Here is a 23,930-nt window from a genome sequence, read left to right as displayed (position 1 = left end):
GTTACAAATGTGGGTCATGTCATACCTATTGTACTTGTAGCTTCCATTGCAATGAAAGTGACAACTGTGAGTCATGTCATACCTATTGTACTTGTAGCTTCCATTGCAAAAAAAGTTACAACTGATGATTATGTTATACCTATGGTACTTGTAGCTTTCATCACAATGAGAGTTACAACTGTGGATCATATCATACCTGTTGTACTGGTGACGTCCATTGCAATGAAAGTTACAACTGTTCATCATGTCATACCCAATGTACTTCTTGCTTCCATTGCAGTGAAAGTTACAATTGTGGGTCATGTCATACATATTGTACTTGTAACTACTACTGCAATGAAAGCTGCAACTGTGGACCATGTCATACCTATTGTACCTCTAGCTTCTACTGCAATGTAAGTTACAACTGGTATTTACGTCATACCTATTGTACTCCTTGCTTGTATTGCAATGAAAGTTACAACTGTGGGTCATGTCATACATATTGTACTTGTAGCTTATACTTGAATGAAAGCTGCAACTGTGGATCATGTGATACCTATTGTACTTCTAGCTTCCATTGCAATGTAAGATACATTTGTGGGTCATGTCATACCTATTGTACTTCAAGCTTCAATTGCAATGAAAGTTACTACTGTTGATCATGTCATGCCTATTGTACTTGTAGCTTACATTGCGATGAATCCTACAACTGTGGATTATGTCATACCTATTGTACTTGTAGTTTGCATTTCATTGAAAGCTACAACTGTGGATCATGTCGCACCTATTGTACTCGTAGTTTTCGTTTCAATGAAAGCTACAACTGTGGATTATGTCATACCTATTGTACTTGTAGCTTCCATTGCAATGAAAGTAACAACTGTGGGTCATGTCATACCTAATGTACTCGTAGCTTCAATCGCAATGAAAGCTATAACCATAGATCATGTCATACCTATGGTACTAGTACCTTCCATTGCATTGAATTCTATGACTGTGGACTATGTGATACCTATTGTACTCGTTGCTTCTATTGCAATGAAAGTTACAACTGGTATTTACCTCATACTTATTGTACTCCTCTCTTCTATTGCAATGAAAGTTACAACTGTGGGTCATGTCATACATATTGTACTTGTAGCTTCTACTGGAATGAAAGCTGCAACTGTGGATCATGTGAAACCTATTGTACTTCTAGATTTCACTGCAATGTAAGTAACATTTGTGGGTCATGTCATACCTATTGTACCTCTAGCTTCTACTGCAATGTAAGTAACAACTGTGGGTCATGTCATACTTATTGTACTTGTAGCTTCCATTGCATTGAAAGTTACAACTGTGGATCATGTCATACCTATTGTATTTGTAACTTCCATTCCGATGAAAGTTACAACCATGGGTCATGTCATACCTATTGTACTTGTAGCTTCCAACGCAATGAAAGTTACAAATGTTGGTCGTGCCACACCTAATGTACTCGTAGCTTCAATCGCAATGAAAGCTATAACCGTAGATCATGTCATACCATTGCAATGAAAGATACAACTGTTGATTATGTCATACCTATTCTACTTGTAGCTTCCATTGCGATGAAAGCTACAACTGTGGGTCATGTCATGCCTATTGTACTTGGAGCTTCCATTGCGAAAAAAGCTACAACTGTGGGTCATGTCATACCTGTTGTGCTTGTAGCTTCCGTTGCGATGAAAGCTACAATTGTGCGTCATGTCATGCCTATTGTACTTGCAGCTTCCATTGCAATGAAAGTTACAACTGTGGGTCATGCCATACCTGTTGTGCTTGTAGCTTCCATTGCGATGAAAGCTACAATTGTGGGTCATGTCATGCCTATTGTAGTTGGAGCTTCCATTGCGAAAAAAGATACAACTGTGGGTCATGTCATACCTATTGTACCTGTAGCTTCCATTGCAATGTATTTTACAACTTTGGATTATGTCATACCTAATGTACTGTACTTGTAACTTCTACTGCAATGAAAGCTGCAACAGTTGACCATGTCATACCTACTGTATTTGTAGCTTCCATTGCGATGAAAGTTACAACCGTGTGTCATGTCATACCGATTGTACTTGTAGCTTCCAATGCAATGAAAGTTACAACTGTGGGTCATGTCAAACCTGTTGTACTTGCAGCTTTCATTGCAATGAAAGCTACAACTGTTGGTCGTGTCACAACTAATGTACTCGTAGCTTCAATCGCAATGAAAGCTATAACCGTAGATCATGTCATACCTATGGTACTAGTACCTTCCATTGCAATGTCTTTTACAACTTTGGATTATGTCATACCTATTGTACTCGTAGCTTCCATTGCGATGAAAGGTACAACTGGGTCATGTCATGCCTATTGTACTTGTAGCTTCCATTGCCATGAAAGTTACAACTGTGGGTCACATCATACCTATTGTACTTGTAGCTTCCATTGCAATGAATTCTACAACTGACGATTATGTCATGCCTATTGTACTCGTAGCTTCCATTGCCATGAAAGTTACAACTGTGGGTCATGTCATACCTATTGTACTTGTAGCTTCCATCACAATGAAAGTTAAAACTGTGGATCATATCATACCTGTTGTACTCGTGATGTCCATTGCAATGAAAGTTACAACTGTTGGTCTTGTCATACCCAATGTACTTCTTACATCTATTGCAATGAAAGTTACAATTGTGGGTCATGTCATACATATTGTACTTGTAGCTTCTATTGCAATGAAAGCTGCAACTGTAGATCATTTCATACCTACTGTACTTCTAGCTTCAATAGCAATGAGAGTAATAACTGTGGGTCATGTCATACCTATTGTACTTGTAGCTTCCATTGCAATGAAAGTTACAACTGTTGGTCGTGCCACACCTAATGTACTTGTAGCTTCCATTGCCATGAAAGTTACAACTGTGGGTCACATAATACCTATTGTACTTGTAGTTTCTATTGCAATGAAGGTGACAACTGTGGGTCATGTCATACCTAATTGTACTCGTAGATTCTATTGCAATGAAAGCTACAACCGTAGATCATGTCATACCTATTGTACTTTCAGCTTCTATTACAATGAATTCTGCAACTGTGGATCATGTCATACTTACTGTACTTCTAGCTTCCATTGCAATGAGAGTAATAACTGTGGGTCATGTCATACCTATTGTACTCATAGCTTCCATTGCCTTGAAAGTTACAACTGTGGGTCATGTCATACCTATTGTGCATGTAGCTACCAGTGCAACGAATTTTACAACTGTAGATCACGTCATACCTATTGTACTCGTAGTTTCCATCACAATGAAAGTTAAAACTGTGGATCATATCATACCTGTTGTACTCGTGATGTCCATTGCAATGAAAGTTACAACTGTTGGTCTTGTCATACCCAATGTACTTCTTACATCTATTGCAATGAAAGTTACAATTGTGGGTCATGTCATACATATTGTACTTGTAGCTTCTATTGCAATGAAAGCTGCAACTGTAGATCATTTCATACCTACTGTACTTCTAGCTTCAATAGCAATGAGAGTAATAACTGTGGGTCATGTCATACCTATTGTACTTGTAGCTTCCATTGCAATGAAAGTTACAAATGTGGGTCATGTCACACCTATTGTACTCATAGCTTCAATTGCATTGAAAGTTACAATTGTGGGTCATGTCATACCTAATGTACATGTAGCTTCCAGTGAAATAAAATTTACATCTGTAGATCACGTCATACCTATTGTACTCGTTGGTTCCGTTGCCAGGAAAGTTACAATTGTGGGTCATGTCATACCTAATGTACATGTAGCTTTCAGTGAAATGAAATTTACAACTGTTGATTACGTCATACCTATTGTACTTGTAGCTTCCTATGCAATGAATTTTTCAACTGTGGATTATGTCATACCTATTGTACTCGTTGCTTCTATTGCAATGAAAGTTACAACTATTATTTACGTCATACCTATTGTACTCCTTGCTTCTTTTGCAATGAAAGTTACAACTGTGGGTCATGTCCTACATATTGTACTTGTAGCTTCTACCGGAATGAAAGCTACAACTGTGGGTCATGTCATACCTAATGTACTCGTAGCTTCAATCGCAATGAAAGCTATAACCATAGATCATGTCATACCTATGGTACTAGTACCTTCCATTGCATTGAATTCTATGACTGTGGACTATGTGATACCTATTGTACTCGTTGCTTCTATTGCAATGAAAGTTACAACTGGTATTTACCTCATACTTATTGTACTCCTTGCTTCTATTGCAATGAAAGTTACAACTGTGGGTCATGTCATACATATTGTACTTGTAGCTTCTACTGGAATGAAAGCTGCAACTGTGGATCATGTGAAACCTATTGTACTTCTAGATTTCACTGCAATGTAAGTAACATTTGTGGGTCATGTCATACCTATTGTACCTCTAGCTTCTACTGCAATGTAAGTAACAACTGTGGGTCATGTCATACTTATTGTACTTGTAGCTTCCATTGCATTGAAAGTTACAACTGTGGATCATGTCATACCTATTGTATTTGTAACTTCCATTCCGATGAAAGTTACAACCATGGGTCATGTCATACCTATTGTACTTGTAGCTTCCAACGCAATGAAAGTTACAACTGTTGGTCGTGCCACACCTAATGTACTCGTAGCTTCAATCGCAATGAAAGCTATAACCGTAGATCATGTCATACCATTACAATGAAAGATACAACTGTTGATTATGTCATACCTATTCTACTTGTAGCTTCCATTGCGATGAAAGCTACAACTGTGGGTCATGTCATGCCTATTGTACTTGGAGCTTCCATTGCGAAAAAAGCTACAACTGTGGGTCATGTCATACCTGTTGTGCTTGTAGCTTCCGTTGCGATGAAAGCTACAATTGTGCGTCATGTCATGCCTATTGTACTTGCAGCTTTCATTGCAATGAAAGTTACAACTGTGGGTCATGCCATACCTGTTGTGCTTGTAGCTTCCATTGCGATGAAAGCTACAATTGTGGGTCATGTCATGCCTATTGTAGTTGGAGCTTCCATTGCGAAAAAAGATACAACTGTGGGTCATGTCATACCTAATGTACTTGTAGCTTTCATTGCGATGAAGGCTACAACCGTAGATCATGTCATACCTATTGTAAGGGTAGCTTCCATTGCAATGAAAGTTACAAATGTGGGTCATGTCATACCTATTGTGCTTGTAGCTTCCATTGCAAGGAAAGTTACAACTGACGATTATGTCATACCTATTGTACTCCTTGTTTCTATTGCAATGAAAGTTACACCTGTGGGTCATGTCATACATATTGTACTTGTAACTTTTACTGCAATGAAAGTTACAACTGTGGGTCATGTCATACCTATTGTCCTTGTAGTTTCCATTGCAATGAAACCTACAACTGTGGATTATGTCATACCTATTCTACTTGTAGCTTCCATTGCGATGAAAGCTACAACTGTGGGTCATGTCATGCCTATTGTACTTGGAGCTTCCATTGCGAAAAAAGCTACAACTGTGGGTCATGTCATACCTAATGTACTCGTAGCTTTCATTGCAATGAGAGCTACAACTGTGGATTATGTCATGCCTATTGTACTCGTAGCTTCCATTGCCATGAAAGTTACAACTGTGGGTCATGTCATACCTATTGTACTTGTAGCTTCCACTGCAATGAAAGTTACAACTGTGGGTCATGTCACACCTATTGTGCTTGTAGCTTCCACTGCAAGGAAAGTTACAACTGACGATTATGTCATACCTATTGTACTCCTTGCTTCTATTGCAATGAAATTTACAACTGTGGGTCATGTCCTACATATTGTACTCGTAGTTTCCATTGCAATGAAAGTTACAACTGTGGGTCATGTCGCACCTATTGTGCTTGTAGCTTCCACTGCAAGGAAAGTTACAACTGACGATTATGTCATACCTATTGTACTCCTTGCTTCTATTGCAATGAAAGTTACAACTGTGGGTCATGTCATACCTATTGTACTTGTAGCTTCCATTGCAATGAAAGTTACAACTGTGGGTCATGTCACACCTATTGTGCTTGTAGCTTCCACTGCAAGGAAAATTACAGCTGACGATTATGTCATACCTATTGTATTCCTTGTTTCTATTGCAATGAAAGTTACAACTGTGGATCATGTCATACCTATTGTATTTGTAACTTCGATTGCGATGAAAGTTACAACCATGGGTCATGTCATACCTATTGTACTTGTAGCTTCCAACACAATGAAAGTTACAACTGTGAGTCGTGTCACACCTAATGTACTCGTAGCTTCAATCGCAATGAAAGCTATAACCATAGATCGTGTCATACCTATGGTACTAGTACCTTCCATTGCAATGAAAGTTACAAATGTGGGTCATGTCACACCTATTGTACTCATAGCTTCAATTGCATTGAAAGTTACAATTGTGGGTCATGTCATACCTAATGTACATGTAGCTTCCAGTGAAATAAAATTTACAACTGTAGATCACGTCATACCTATTGTACTCGTTGGTTCCGTTGCCAGGAAAGTTACAATTGTGGGTCATGTCATACCTAATGTACATGTAGCTTTCAGTGAAATGAAATTTACAACTGTTGATTACGTCATACCTATTGTACTTGTAGCTTCCTATGCAATGAATTTTTCAACTGTGGATTATGTCATACCTATTGTACTCGTTGCTTCTATTGCAATGAAAGTTACAACTATTCTTTACGTCATACCTATTGTACTCGTGATGTCCATTGCAATGAAAGTTACAACTGTTGGTCTTGTCATACCCAATGTACTTCTTACATCTATTGCAATGAAAGTTACAATTGTGGGTCATGTCATACCTATTGTACTTGTAGCTTTCATTGCAATGAAAGTTACAAATGTGGGTCATGTCACACCTATTGTACTCATAGCTTCAATTGCATTGAAAGTTACAATTGTGGGTCATGTCATACCTAATGTACATGTAGCTTCCAGTGAAATGAAGTCTACAACTGTAGATCACGTCATACCTATTGTACTCGTTGGTTCCGTTGCCAGGAGAGTTACAACTGTGGGTCATGTCATATATATTGTATTTGTAGCATTAATAGCTGTGAAAGCTACAACTGTGGGTCGTGTCATACCTATTGTACACGTAGTTTCCATTGCAATGAAACCTACAACTGTGGATTATGTCATACCTATTCTACTTGTAGCTTCCATTGCCATGAAAGCTACAACTGTGGGTCATGTCATGCCTATTGTACTTGGAGCTTCCATTGCGAAAAAAGCTACAACTGTGGGTCATGTCATACCTAATGTACTTGTAGCTTTCATCACAATGAAAGTTACAACTGTGGATCATATCATACCTGTTGTACTCGTGACGTCCATTGCAATAAAAGTTGCAACTGTTGGTCTTGTCATACCCAATGTACTTCTTGCTTCCATTGCAATGAAAGTTACAATTGTGGGTCATGTCATACCCAATGTACTTCTTGCTTCCATTGCAATGAAAGTTACAATTGTGGGTCATGTCATACCTATTGTACTCGTAGTTTCCATTGCAATGAAACCTACAACTGTGGATTATGTCATACCTATTCTACTTGTAGCTTCCATTGCCATGAAAGCTACAACTGTGGGTCATGTCATGCCTATTGTACTTGGAGCTTCCATTGCGAAAAAAGCTACAACTGTTGGTCATGTCATACCTAATGTACTCGTAGCTTTCATTGCAATGAAGGCTACAACCGCAGATCATGTCATACCTATTGTACTCGTAGCTTCCATTGCAATGAAAGTTACAAATGTGGGTCATGTCATACCTATTGTACTTGTAGCTTCCATTGCAATGAAAGTGACAACTGTGAGTCATGTCATACCTATTGTACTTGTAGCTTCCATTGCAAAAAAAGTTACAACTGATGATTATGTTATACCTATGGTACTTGTAGCTTTCATCACAATGAGAGTTACAACTGTGGATCATATCATACCTGTTGTACTGGTGACGTCCATTGCAATGAAAGTTACAACTGTTCATCATGTCATACCCAATGTACTTCTTGCTTCCATTGCAGTGAAAGTTACAATTGTGGGTCATGTCATACATATTGTACTTGTAACTACTACTGCAATGAAAGCTGCAACTGTGGACCATGTCATACCTATTGTACCTCTAGCTTCTACTGCAATGTAAGTTACAACTGGTATTTACGTCATACCTATTGTACTCCTTGCTTGTATTGCAATGAAAGTTACAACTGTGGGTCATGTCATACATATTGTACTTGTAGCTTATACTTGAATGAAAGCTGCAACTGTGGATCATGTGATACCTATTGTACTTCTAGCTTCCATTGCAATGTAAGATACATTTGTGGGTCATGTCATACCTATTGTACTTCAAGCTTCAATTGCAATGAAAGTTACTACTGTTGATCATGTCATGCCTATTGTACTTGTAGCTTACATTGCGATGAATCCTACAACTGTGGATTATGTCATACCTATTGTACTTGTAGTTTGCATTTCATTGAAAGCTACAACTGTGGATCATGTCGCACCTATTGTACTCGTAGTTTTCGTTTCAATGAAAGCTACAACTGTGGATTATGTCATACCTATTGTACTTGTAGCTTCCATTGCAATGAAAGTAACAACTGTGGGTCATATCATACCTATAGTACTCGTGGCGTCCATTGCAATGAAAGTTACAACTGTTGTTCTTGTCATACCTATTGTACTTGTAGCTTCCATCGCGATGGAAGTTACAACCGTGGGACATGTCATACCTATTGTACCTGTAGCTTCCATTGCAATGTATTTTTCAACTTTGGATTATGTCATACCTGTTGTACTTGTAGCTTCCATTGCGATGAATCCTACAACTGTGGATTATGTCATACCTATTGTACTTGTAGTTTGCATTTCATTGAAAGCTACAACTGTGGATCATGTCGCACCTATTGTACTCGTAGTTTTCGTTTCAATGAAAGCTACAACTGTGGATTATGTCATACCTATTGTACTTGTAGCTTCCATTGCAATGAAAGTAACAACTGTGGGTCATATCATACCTATAGTACTCGTGGCGTCCATTGCAATGAAAGTTACAACTGTGGGTCATGCCATACCTGTTGTGCTTTTAGCTTCCATTGCGATGAAAGCTACAATTGTGGGTCATGTCATGCCTATTGTAGTTGGAGCTTCCATTGCGAAAAAAGATACAACTGTGGGTCATGTCATACCTAATGTACTTGTAGCTTTCATTGCAATGAAGGCTACAACCGTAGATCATGTCATACCTATTGTAAGGGTAGCTTCCATTGCAATGAAAGTTACAAATGTGGGTCATGTCATACCTATTGTGCTTGTAGCTTCCATTGCAAGGAAAGTTACAACTGACGATTATGTCATACCTATTGTACTCCTTGTTTCTATTGCAATGAAAGTTACACCTGTGGGTCATGTCATACATATTGTACTTGTAACTTTTACTGCAATGAAAGTTACAACTGTGGGTCATGTCATACCTATTGTCCTTGTAGTTTCCATTGCAATGAAACCTACAACTGTGGATTATGTCATACCTATTCTACTTGTAGCTTCCATTGCGATGAAAGCTACAACTGTGGGTCATGTCATGCCTATTGTACTTGGAGCTTCCATTGCGAAAAAAGCTACAACTGTGGGTCATGTCATACCTAATGTACTCGTAGCTTTCATTGCAATGAGAGCTACAACTGTGGATTATGTCATGCCTATTGTACTCGTAGCTTCCATTGCCATGAAAGTTACAACTGTGGGTCATGTCATACCTATTGTACTTGTAGCTTCCACTGCAATGAAAGTTACAACTGTGGGTCATGTCACACCTATTGTGCTTGTAGCTTCCACTGCACGGAAAGTTACAACTGACGATTATGTCATACCTATTGTACTCCTTGCTTCTATTGCAATGAAATTTACAACTGTGGGTCATGTCCTACATATTGTACTCGTAGTTTCCATTGCAATGAAAGTTACAACTGTGGGTCATGTCACACCTATTGTGCTTGTAGCTTCCACTGCAAGGAAAGTTACAACTGACGATTATGTCATACCTATTGTACTCCTTGCTTCTATTGCAATGAAAGTTACAACTGTGGGTCATGTCATACCTATTGTACTTGTAGCTTCCATTGCAATGAAAGTTACAACTGTGGGTCATGTCACACCTATTGTGCTTGTAGCTTCCACTGCAAGGAAAATTACAGCTGACGATTATGTCATACCTATTGTATTCCTTGTTTCTATTGCAATGAAAGTTACAACTGTGGATCATGTCATACCTATTGTATTTGTAACTTCGATTGCGATGAAAGTTACAACCATGGGTCATGTCATACCTATTGTACTTGTAGCTTCAAACGCAATGAAAGTTACAACTGTGAGTCGTGTCGCACCTAATGTACTTGTAGCTTCAATCGCAATGAAAGCTATAACCATAGATCGTGTCATACCTATGGTACTAGTACCTTCCATTGCAATGAAATCTACGACTGTGGACTATGTCATACCTATTGTACTCGTTGGTTCCGTTGCAAGGAATGTTACAACTGTGGGTCATGTTATATCTATTGTATTTGTAGCATCCATAGCAGTGAAAGCTACAACTGCGGGTCGTGTCATACCTATTGTACGCGTAGCTTCGATTGCAATGAAAGCTACAACCGTAGATCATGTCATACATATTGTACTTGTAGGTTTTACTTGAATGAAAGCTGCAACTGTGGATCATGTGATACCTATTGTACTTCTAGCTTCCACTGCAATGTAAGTTACATTTGTGGGTCATGTCATGCCTATTGTTCTTGTAGCTTACATTGCGATGAATCCTACAACTGTGGATTATGTCATACCTATTTTACTTGTAGTTTGCATTTCATTGAAAGCTACAACTGTGGATCATGTCGCACCTATTGTACTCGTAGTTTTCGTTTCAATGAAAGCTACAACTGTGGATTATGTTATACCTATTGTACTTGTAGCTTCCATTGCAATGAAAGTAACAACTGTGGGTCATATCATACCTATAGTACTCGTGGCGTCCATTGCAATGAAAGTTACAACTGTTGTTCTTGTCATACCTATTGTACTTGTAGCTTCCATCGCGATGGAAGTTACAACCGTGGGACATGTCATACCTATTGTACCTGTAGCTTCCATTGCAATGTATTTTACAACTTTGGATTATGTCATACCTATTGTACTTGTAGTTTGCATTTCATTGAAAGCTACAACTGTGGATCATGTCGCACCTATTGTACTCGTAGTTTTCGTTTCAATGAAAGCTACAACTGTGGATTATGTCATACCTATTGTACTTGTAGCTTCCATTGCAATGAAAGTAACAACTGTGGGTCATATCATACCTATAATACTCGTGGCGTCCATTGCAATGAAAGTTACAACCGTGGGTCATGTCATACCTATTGTACTTGTAGCTTCCATTGCAATGAATTCTACAACTGACGATTATGTCATGCCTATTGTACTCGTAGCTTCCATTGCCATGAAAGTTACAACTGTGGGTCATGTCATACCTATTGTACTTGTAGCTTCCATCACAATGAAAGTTAAAACTGTGGATCATATCATACCTGTTGTACTCGTGATGTCCATTGCAATGAAAGTTACAACTGTTGGTCTTGTCATACCCAATGTACTTCTTACATCTATTGCAATGAAAGTTACAATTGTGGGTCATGTCATACATATTGTACTTGTAGCTTCTATTGCAATGAAAGCTGCAACTGTAGATCATTTCATACCTACTGTACTTCTAGCTTCAATAGCAATGAGAGTAATAACTGTGGGTCATGTCATACCTATTGTACTTGTAGCTTCCATTGCAATGAAAGTTACAAATGTGGGTCATGTCACACCTATTGTACTCATAGCTTCAATTGCATTGAAAGTTACAATTGTGGGTCATGTCATACCTAATGTACATGTAGCTTCCAGTGAAATAGAATTTACAACTGTAGATCACGTCATACCTATTGTACTCGTTGGTTCCGTTGCCAGGAAAGTTACAATTGTGGGTCATGTCATACCTAATGTACATGTAGCTTTCAGTGAAATGAAATTTACAACTGTTGATTACGTCATACCTATTGTACTTGTAGCTTCCTATGCAATGAATTTTTCAACTGTGGATTATGTCATACCTATTGTACTCGTTGCTTCTATTGCAATGAAAGTTACAACTATTATTTACGTCATACCTATTGTACTCCTTGCTTCTTTTGCAATGAAAGTTACAACTGTGGGTCATGTCCTACATATTGTACTTGTAGCTTCTACCGGAATGAAAGCTACACCTGTGGGTCATGTCATACCTAATGTACTCGTAGCTTTCATTGCAAAGAAAGCTACAACCGTAGATCATGTCATACCTATTCTACTTGTAGCTTCCCTTGCAATGAAAGTTACAACTGTGGGTCATGTCATACCTATTGTACTTGTAGTTTGCACTGCAATGAAAGTTACAACTGTAGGTCATGTCATACCTATTGTACTTGTAGCTTCCATTGCATTGAAAGTTACAACTGTGGATCATGTCATACCTATTGTATTGGTAACTTCCATTGCGATGAAAGTTACAACCATGGGTCATGTCATACCTATTGTACTTGTAGCCTCCAACGCAATGAAAGTTACAACTGTGGGTCATGTCATACCTAATGTACTCGTAGCTTCAATCGCAATGAAAGCTATAACCATAGATCATGTCATACCTATGGTACTAGTACCTTCCATTGCATTAAATTCTATGACTGTGGACTATGTGATACCTATTGTACTCATTGCTTCTATTGCAATGAAAGTTACAACTGGTATTTACCTCATACTTATTGTACTCCTTGCTTCTATTGCAATGAAAGTTACAACTGTGGGTCATGTCATACATATTGTACTTGTAGCTTCTACTGGAATGAAAGCTGCAACTGTGGATCATGTCAAACCTATTGTACTTCTAGATTTCACTGCAATGTAAGTAACATTTGTGGGTCATGTCATACCTATTGTACCTCTAGCTTCTACTGCAATGTAAGTAACAACTGTGGGTCATGTCATACTTATTGTACTTGTAGCTTCCATTGCATTGAAAGTTACAACTGTGGATCATGTCATACCTATTGTATTTGTAACTTCCATTCCGATGAAAGTTACAACCATGGGTCATGTCATACCTATTGTACTTGTAGCTTCCAACGCAATGAAAGTTACAACTGTTGGTCGTGCCACACCTAATGTACTCGTAGCTTCAATCGCAATGAAAGCTATAACCGTAGATCATGTCATACCATTGCAATGAAAGATACAACTGTTGATTATGTCATACCTATTTTACTTGTAGCTTCCATTGCGATGAAAGCTACAACTGTGGGTCATGTCATGCCTATTGTACTTGGAGCTTCCATTGCAATGAAAGTTACAACTGTGGGTCACGCCATACCTGTTGTGCTTGTAGCTTCCATTGCGATGAAAGCTACAATTGTGGGTCATGTCATGCCTATTGTACTTGTAGCTTCCATTGCAATGAAAGTAACAACTGTGGGTCATATCATACCTATAGTACTCGTGGCGTCCATTGCAATGAAAGTTACAACTGTTGTTCTTGTCATACCTATTGTACTTGTAGCTTCCATCGCGATGGAAGTTACAACCGTGGGACATGTCATACCTATTGTACCTGTAGCTTCCATTGCAATGTATTTTACAACTTTGGATTATGTCATACCTATTGTACTTGTAGCTTCCATTGCGATGAATCCTACAACTGTGGATTATGTCATACCTATTGTACTTGTAGTTTGCATTTCATTGAAAGCTACAACTGTGGATCATGTCATACCTATTGTACTTGTAGCTTCCATTGCAATGAAAGTAACAACTGTGGGTCATATCATACCTATAGTACTCGTGGCGTCCATTGCAATGAAAGTTACAACTGTGGGTCATGCCATACCTGTTGTGCTTGTAGCTTCCATTGCGATGAAAGCTACAATTGTGGGTCATGTCATGCCTATTGTAGTTGGAGCTTCCATTGCGAAAAAAGATACAACTGTGGGTCATGTCATACCTAATGTACTTGTAGCTTTCATTGCAATGAAGGCTACAACCGTAGATCATGTCATACCTATTGTAAGGGTAGCTTCCATTGCAATGAAAGTTACAAATGTGGGTCATGTCATACCTATTGTGCTTGTAGCTTCCATTGCAAGGAAAGTTACAACTGACGATTATGTCATACCTATTGTACTCCTTGTTTCTATTGCAATGAAAGTTACACCTGTGGGTCATGTCATACATATTGTTCTTGTAACTTTTACTGCAATGAAAGTTACAACTGTGGGTCATGTCATACCTATTGTCCTTGTAGTTTCCATTGCAATGAAACCTACAACTGTGGATTATGTCATACCTATTCTACTTGTAGCTTCCATTGCGATGAAAGCTACAACTGTGGGTCATGTCATGCCTATTGTACTTGGAGCTTCCATTGCCAAAAAAGCTACAACTGTGGGTCATGTCATACCTAATGTACTCGTAGCTTTCATTGCAATGAGAGCTACAACTGTGGATTATGTCATGCCTATTGTACTCGTAGCTTCCATTGCCATGAAAGTTACAACTGTGGGTCATGTCATACCTATTGTACTTGTAGCTTCCACTGCAAGGAAAGTTACAACTGACGATTATGTCATACCTATTGTACTCCTTGCTTCTATTGCAATGAAATTTACAACTGTGGGTCATGTCCTACATATTGTACTCGTAGTTTCCATTGCAATGAAAGTTACAACTGTGGGTCATGTCACACCTATTGTGCTTGTAGCTTCCACTGCAAGGAAAGTTACAACTGACGATTATGTCATACCTATTGTACTCCTTGCTTCTATTGCAATGAAATTTACAACTGTGGGTCATGTCCTACATATTGTACTCGTAGTTTCCATTGCAATGAAAGTTACAACTGTGGGTCATGTCACACCTATTGTGCTTGTAGCTTCCACTGCAAGGAAAGTTACAACTGACGATTATGTCATACCTATTGTACTCCTTGCTTCTATTGCAATGAAAGTTACAACTGTGGGTCATGTCATACCTATTGTACTTGTAGCTTCCATTGCAATGAAAGTTACAACTGTGGGTCATGTCACACCTATTGTGCTTGTAGCTTCCACTGCAAGGAAAATTACAGCTGACGATTATGTCATACCTATTGTATTCCTTGTTTCTATTGCAATGAAATTTACAACTGTGGGTCATGTCCTACATATTGTACTCGTAGTTTCCATTGCAATGAAAGTTACAACTGTGGGTCATGTCACACCTATTGTGCTTGTAGCTTCCACTGCAAGGAAAGTTACAACTGACGATTATGTCATACCTATTGTACTCCTTGCTTCTATTGCAATGAAATTTACAACTGTGGGTCATGTCCTACATATTGTACTCGTAGTTTCCATTGCAATGAAAGTTACAACTGTGGGTCATGTCACACCTATTGTGCTTGTAGCTTCCACTGCAAGGAAAGTTACAACTGACGATTATGTCATACCTATTGTACTCCTTGCTTCTATTGCAATGAAATTTACAACTGTGGGTCATGTCCTACATATTGTACTCGTAGTTTCCATTGCAATGAAAGTTACAACTGTGGGTCATGTCACACCTATTGTGCTTGTAGCTTCCACTGCAAGGAAAGTTACAACTGACGATTATGTCATACCTATTGTACTCCTTGCTTCTATTGCAATGAAAGTTACAACTGTGGGTCATGTCATACCTATTGTACTTGTAGCTTCCATTGCAATGAAAGTTACAACTGTGGGTCATGTCACACCTATTGTGCTTGTAGCTTCCACTGCAAGGAAAATTACAGCTGACGATTATGTCATACCTATTGTATTCCTTGTTTCTATTGCAATGAAATTTACAACTGTGGGTCATGTCCTACATATTGTACTCGTAGTTTCCATTGCAATGAAAGTTACAACTGTGGGTCATGTCACACCTATTGTGCTTGTAGCTTCCACTGCAAGGAAAGTTACAACTGACGATTATGTCATACCTATTGTACTCCTTGCTTCTATTGCAATGAAATTTACAACTGTGGGTCATGTCCTACATATTGTACTCGTAGTTTCTATTGCGATGAAAGTTACAACTGTGGGTCATGTCACACATATTGTGCTTGTAGCTTCCACTGCAAGGAAAGTTACAACTGACGATTATGTCATACCTATTGTACTCCTTGCTTCTATTGCAATGAAATTTACAACTGTGGGTCATGTCCTACATATTGTACTCGTAGTTTCCATTGCAATGAAAGTTACAACTGTGGGTCATGTCACACCTATTGTGCTTGTAGCTTCCACTGCAAGGAAAGTTACAACTGACGATTATGTCATACCTATTGTACTCCTTGCTTCTATTGCAATGAAAGTTACAACTGTGGGTCATGTCATACCTATTGTACTTGTAGCTTCCATTGCAATGAAAGTTACAACTGTGGGTCATGTCACACCTATTGTGCTTGTAGCTTCCACTGCAAGGAAAATTACAGCTGACGATTATGTCATACCTATTGTATTCCTTGTTTCTATTGCAATGAAAGTTACAACTGTGGATCATGTCATACCTATTGTATTTGTAACTTCGATTGCGATGAAAGTTACAACCATGGGTCATGTCATACCTATTGTACTTGTAGCTTCCAACGCAATGAAAGTTACAACTGTGAGTCGTGTCACACCTAATGTACTCGTAGCTTCAATCGCAATGAAAGCTATAACCATAGATCGTGTCATACCTATGGTACTAGTACCTTCCATTGCAATGAAATCTACGACTGTGGACTATGTCATACCTATTGTACTCGTTGGTTCCGTTACAAGGAATGTTACAACTGTGGGTCATGTTATATCTATTGTATTTGTAGCATCCATAGCAGTGAAAGCTACAACTGCGGGTCGTGTCATACCTATTGTACGCGTAGCTTCGATTGCAATGAAAGCTACAACCGTAGATCATGTCATACATATTGTACTTGTAGGTTTTACTTGAATGAAAGCTGCAACTGTGGATCATGTGATACCTATTGTACTTCTAGCTTCCACTGCAATGTAAGTTACATTTGTGGGTCATGTCATGCCTATTGTACTTGTAGCTTACATTGCGATGAATCCTACAACTGTGGATTATGTCATACCTATTTTACTTGTAGTTTGCATTTCATTGAAAGCTACAACTGTGGATCATGTCGCACCTATTGTACTCGTAGTTTTCGTTTGAATGAAAGCTACAACTGTGGATTATGTCATACCTATTGTACTTGTAGCTTCCATTGCAATGAAAGTAACAACTGTGGGTCATATCATACCTATAGTACTCGTGGCGTCCATTGCAATGAAAGCTACAACTGTGGATTATGTCATACCTATTGTACTTGTAGCTTCCATTGCAATGAAAGTAACAACTGTGGGTCATATCATACCTATAGTACTCGTAGCTTCCATTGCAATGAAAGTGACAACTGTGAGTCATGTCATACCTATTGTACTTGTAGCTTCCATTGCAAAAAAAGTTACAACTGATGATTATGTTATACCTATGGTACTTGTAGCTTTCATCACAATGAGAGTTACAACTGTGGATCATATCATACCTGTTGTACTGGTGACGTCCATTGCAATGAAAGTTACAACTGTTCATCATGTCATACCCAATGTACTTCTTGCTTCCATTGCAGTGAAAGTTACAATTGTGGGTCATGTCATACATATTGTACTTGTAACTACTACTGCAATGAAAGCTGCAACTGTGGACCATGTCATACCTATTGTACCTCTAGCTTCTACTGCAATGTAAGTTACAACTGGTATTTATGTCATACCTTTTGTACTCCTTGCTGGTATTGCAATGAAAGTTACAACTGTGGGTCATGTCATACATATTGTACTTGTAGCTTATACTTGAATGAAAGCTGCAACTGTGGATCATGTGATACCTATTGTACTTCTAGCTTCCATTGCAATGTAAGATACATTTGTGGGTCATGTCATACCTATTGTACTTCAAGCTTCAATTGCAATGAAAGTTACTACTGTTGATCATGTCATGCCTATTGTACTTGTAGCTTACATTGCGATGAATCCTACAACTGTGGATTATGTCATACCTATTGTACTTGTAGTTTGCATTTCATTGAAAGCTACAACTGTGGATCATGTCGCACCTATTGTACTCGTAGTTTTCGTTTCAATGAAAGCTACAACTGTGGATTATGTCATACCTATTGTACTTGTAGCTTCCATTGCAATGAAAGTAACAACTGTGGGTCATATCATACCTATAGTACTCGTGGCGTCCATTGCAATGAAAGTTACAACTGTTGTTCTTGTCATACCTATTGTACTTGTAGCTTCCATCGCGATGGAAGTTACAACCGTGGGACATGTCATACCTATTGTACCTGTAGCTTCCATTGCAATGTATTTTACAACTTTGGATTATGTCATACCTATTGTACTTGTAGCTTCCATTGCGATGAATCCTACAACTGTGGATTATGTCATACCTATTGTACTTGTAGTTTGCATTTCATTGAAAGCTACAACTGTGGATCATGTCGCACCTATTGTACTCGTAGTTTTCAATTCAATGAAAGCTACAACTGTGGATTATGTCATACCTATTGTACTTGTAGCTTCCATTGCAATGAAAGTAACAACTGTGGGTCATATCATACCTATAGTACTCGTGGCGTCCATTGCAATGAAAGTTACAACTGTTGTTCTTGTCATACCTATTGTACTTGTAGCTTCCATCGCGATGGAAGTTACAACCGTGGGTCATGTCATACCTATTGTACTTGTAGCTTCCATTGCAATGAATTCTACAACTGACGATTATGTCATGCCTATTGTACTCGTAGCTTCCATTGCCATGAAAGTTACAACTGTGGGTCATGTCATACCTATTGTACTTGTAGCTTCCATCACAATGAAAGTTAAAACTGTGGATCATATCATACCTGTTGTACTCGTGATGTCCATTGCAATGAAAGTTACAACTGTTGGTCTTGTCATACCCAATGTACTTCTTACATCTATTGCAATGAAAGTTACAATTGTGGGTCATGTCATACATATTGTACTTGTAACTTCTATTGCAATGAAAGCTGCAACTGTAGATCATTTCATACCTACTGTACTTCTAGCTTCAATAGCAAAGAGAGTAATAACTGTGGGTCATGTCATACCTATTGTACTTGTAGCTTCCATTGCAATGAAAGTTACAAATGTGGGTCATGTCACACCTATTGTACTCATAGCTTCAATTGCATTGAAAGTTACAATTGTGGGTCATGTCATACCTAATGTACATGTAGCTTCCAGTGAAATAAAATTTACAACTGTAGATCACGTCATACCTATTGTACTCGTTGGTTCCGTTGCCAGGAAAGTTACAATTGTGGGTCATGTCATACCTAATGTACATGTAGCTTTCAGTGAAATGAAATTTACAACTGTTGATTACTTCATACCTATTGTACTTGTAGCTTCCTATGCAATGAATTTTTCAACTGTGGATTATGTCATACCTATTGTACTCGTTGCTTCTATTGCAATGAAAGTTACAACTATTATTTACGTCATACCTATTGTACTCCTTGCTTCTTTTGCAATGAAAGTTACAACTGTGGGTCATGTCCTACATATTGTACTTGTAGCTTCTACCGGAATGAAAGCTACAACTGTGGGTCATGTCATACCTAATGTACTCGTAGCTTCAATCGCAATGAAAGCTATAACCATAGATCATGTCATACCTATGGTACTAGTACCTTCCATTGCATTGAATTCTATGACTGTGGACTATGTGATACCTATTGTACTCGTTGCTTCTATTGCAATGAAAGTTACAACTGGTATTTACCTCATACTTATTGTACTCCTTGTTTCTATTGCAATGAAAGTTACAACTGTGGGTCATGTCATACATATTGTACTTGTAGCTTCTACTGGAATGAAAGCTGCAACTGTGGATCATGTGAAACCTATTGTACTTCTAGATTTCACTGCAATGTAAGTAACATTTGTGGGTCATGTCATACCTATTGTACCTCTAGCTTCTACTGCAATGTAAGTAACAACTGTGGGTCATGTCATACTTATTGTACTTGTAGCTTCCATTGCATTGAAAGTTACAACTGTGGATCATGTCATACCTATTGTATTTGTAGCTTCCATTCCGATGAAAGTTACAACCATGGGTCATGTCATACCTATTGTACTTGTAGCTTCCAACGCAATGAAAGTTACAACTGTTGGTCGTGCCACACCTAATGTACTCGTAGCTTCAATCGCAATGAAAGCTATAACCGTAGATCATGTCATACCATTGCAATGAAAGATACAACTGTTGATTATGTCATACCTATTCTACTTGTAGCTTCCATTGCGATGAAAGCTACAACTGTGGGTCATGTCATGCCTATTGTACTTGGAGCTTCCATTGCGAAAAAAGCTACAACTGTGGGTCATGTCATACCTGTTGTGCTTGTAGCTTCCGTTGCGATGAAAGCTACAATTGTGCGTCATGTCATGCCTATTGTACCCTAGGATACTTATGTATTCGCGGCATCTAACTTTCGCGTTTTCGCGGTGTAATCTTTTTGCGAAAATTTAATGAGCGAAACTAAACTATCATAACGAACGAGCGAAAACGCGAAGTTAAATAGCTTTGTTCATTGATATCCACAATAAAATCGTAATATTAGAAATGCAGGCAACTTTCGTCTGTGGTTAGGATAAATGGGAAATTTTTGGTAAACTCATTATAGCTAATACACCAACTGAGCAGCATGGCAAAGCAATATCAGTTTAGTCACCGAACTTGTAACTGGTGAGAATGAAAGTCTGGTAGGTGAAGTCGAAAAATTGAAGAATAATTATTGCAGTGATGAATTTTATTACCATCCAAAAACAATATCAACCCTCATCAGGTCCAACCACATTATCTCTTTCACTGCCAATCATGTACAAATTCGTTACCGGCCTAGTGCCAGCCATTTTACCGAAATTGCCGCTATTGCTTCATGATATGTATACAGTATTTTTCAAGTACTACTTTAATTATCTGTATAATCACGAAAATCTAAACGCTATTATGTCATCAACAACTAATTACCTGTTTTATGACTCGCGCGGGGTAGTTAATGAACTCACAGAAAAATGTTCGTTTTTAGATTAGAAATTCTCAAACAAAAGTTTACAATTGCTTCGTTGTTTTAGGCTGATTTTATAGAGAAATCTTCGGACAACACAGTCAATTTCATAAAACACTTAAAGACCGTGGGTTATGTGGTCAACAAATAATAAAATCAGGTTACCAGACAATTGCTGAATAAGTCAGAAAATGCGTTTATGTCGGTGATCCCTAGAAAACGCATAAATGCGTTTATGGCAACGTAAGGGTTATACAGTTTTGGTTGTGAAGTTGGTTGTTACCTATCTATTTTCTTCTTCTTAGGATTAGAGTGTGAAAGTCACGGCAGGAGGGACCTAGACGTCATTGATAGTCTAAGAAACAAATGGCAGCAAGTGATCAAATTGAATTGTCGATCTCACCCACACATTTCAATCTGTGGTTTACAAATACGAACTATTCCCAAATTGAATTTTTTTCTTATTAGTGAACTGGACCTGAGGAATGTAATGTTTTTTCCACTGCATTTATTTTCACACCACTATATTTTCGCACTCATCAGAGCCACGAAATTAAGTTGCAGCGAAATTTTACTTTGTGTGCTACTCACGAAACTAAATACTAGCGAAATATAAGTGTCCTCGGGTACTTGCAGCTTCCATTGCAATGAAAGTTACAACTGTGGGTCATGCCATACCTGTTGTGCTTGTAGCTTCCATTGCGATGAAAGCTACAATTGTGGGTCATGTCATGCCTATTGTAGTTGGAGCTTCCATTGCGAAAAAAGATACAACAGTGGGTCATGTCATACCTAATGTACTTGTAGCTTTCATTGCAATGAAGGCTACAACCGTAGATCATGTCATACCTATTGTAAGGGTAGCTTCCATTGCAATGAAAGTTACAAATGTGGGTCATGTCATACCTATTGTGCTTGTAGCTTCCATTGCAAGGAAAGTTACAACTGACGATTATGTCATACCTATTGTACTCCTTGTTTCTATTGCAATGAAAGTTACACCTGTGGGTCATGTCATACATATTGTACTTGTAACTTTTACTGCAATGAAAGTTACAACTGTGGGTCATGTCATGCCTATTGTACTTGGAGCTTCCATTGCAATGAAAGTTACAACTGTGGGTCATGCCATACCTGTTGTGCTTGTAGCTTCCATTGCGATGAAAGCTACAATTGTGGGTCATGTCATGCCTATTGTAGTTGGAGCTTCCATTGCGAAAAAAGATACAACTGTGGGTCATGTCATACCTAATGTACTTGTAGCTTTCATTGCAATGAAGGCTACAACCGTAGATCATGTCATACCTATTGTAAGGGTAGCTTCCATTGCAATGAAAGTTACAAATGTGGGTCATGTCATACCTATTGTGCTTGTAGCTTCCATTGCAAGGAAAGTTACAACTGACGATTATGTCATACCTATTGTACTCCTTGTTTCTATTGCAATGAAAGTTACACCTGTGGGTCATGTCATACATATTGTACTTGTAACTTTTACTGCAATGAAAGTTACAACTGTGGGTCATGTCATACCTATTGTCCTTGTAGTTTCCATTGCAATGAAACCTACAACTGTGGATTATGTCATACCTATTCTACTTGTAGCTTCCATTGCGATGAAAGCTACAACTGTGGGTCATGTCATGCCTATTGTACTTGGAGCTTCCATTGCGAAAAAAGCTACAACTGTGGGTCATGTCATACCTAATGTACTCGTAGCTTTCATTGCAATGAGAGCTACAACTGTGGATTATGTCATGCCTATTGTACTCGTAGCTTCCATTGCCATGAAAGTTACAACTGTGGGTCATGTCATACCTATTGTACTTGTAGCTTCCACTGCAATGAAAGTTACAACTGTGGGTCATGTCACACCTATTGTGCTTGTAGCTTCCACTGCAAGGAAAGTTACAACTGACGATTATGTCATACCTATTGTACTCCTTGCTTCTATTGCAATGAAATTTACAACTGTGGGTCATGTCCTACATATTGTACTCGTAGTTTCCATTGCAATGAAAGTTACAACTGTGGGTCATGTCACACCTATTGTGCTTGTAGCTTCCACTGCAAGGAAAGTTACAACTGACGATTATGTCATACCTATTGTACTCGTTGCTTCTATTGCAATGAAAGTTACAACTGTTATTTACGTCATACCTATTGTACTCCTTGCTTCTTTTGCAATGAAAGTTACAACTGTGGGTCATGTCCTACATTTTGTACTTGTAGCTTCTACCGGAATAAAAGCTACACCTGTGGGTCATGTCATACCTAATGTACTCGTAGCTTTCATTGCAATGAAAGCTACAACCGTGGATCATGTCATACCTATTCTACTTGTAGCTTCCCTTGCAATGAAAGTTACAACTGTGGGTCATGTCATACCTATTGTACTTGTAGTTTGCACTGCAATGAAAGTTACAACAGTGGGTCATGTCATACCTATTGTACTTGTAGCTTCCATTGCATTGAAAGTTACAACTGTGGATCATGTCATACCTATTGTATTTGTAACTTTCATTGCGATGAAAGTTACAACCATGAGTCATGTCATACCTATTGTACTTGTAGCCTTCAACGCAATGAAAGTTACAACTGCGGGTCATGTCATACCTGATGTACTCGTAGCTTCAATCGCAATAAAAGCTATAACCGTAGATCATG

The sequence above is a fragment of the Watersipora subatra genome, chromosome 6 (genome assembly GCF_963576615.1).
Source record: "Watersipora subatra chromosome 6, tzWatSuba1.1, whole genome shotgun sequence".
Classification (NCBI taxonomy): domain Eukaryota; kingdom Metazoa; phylum Bryozoa; class Gymnolaemata; order Cheilostomatida; family Watersiporidae; genus Watersipora; species Watersipora subatra.
Note: the sequence above shows the minus strand (reverse complement) of the source record.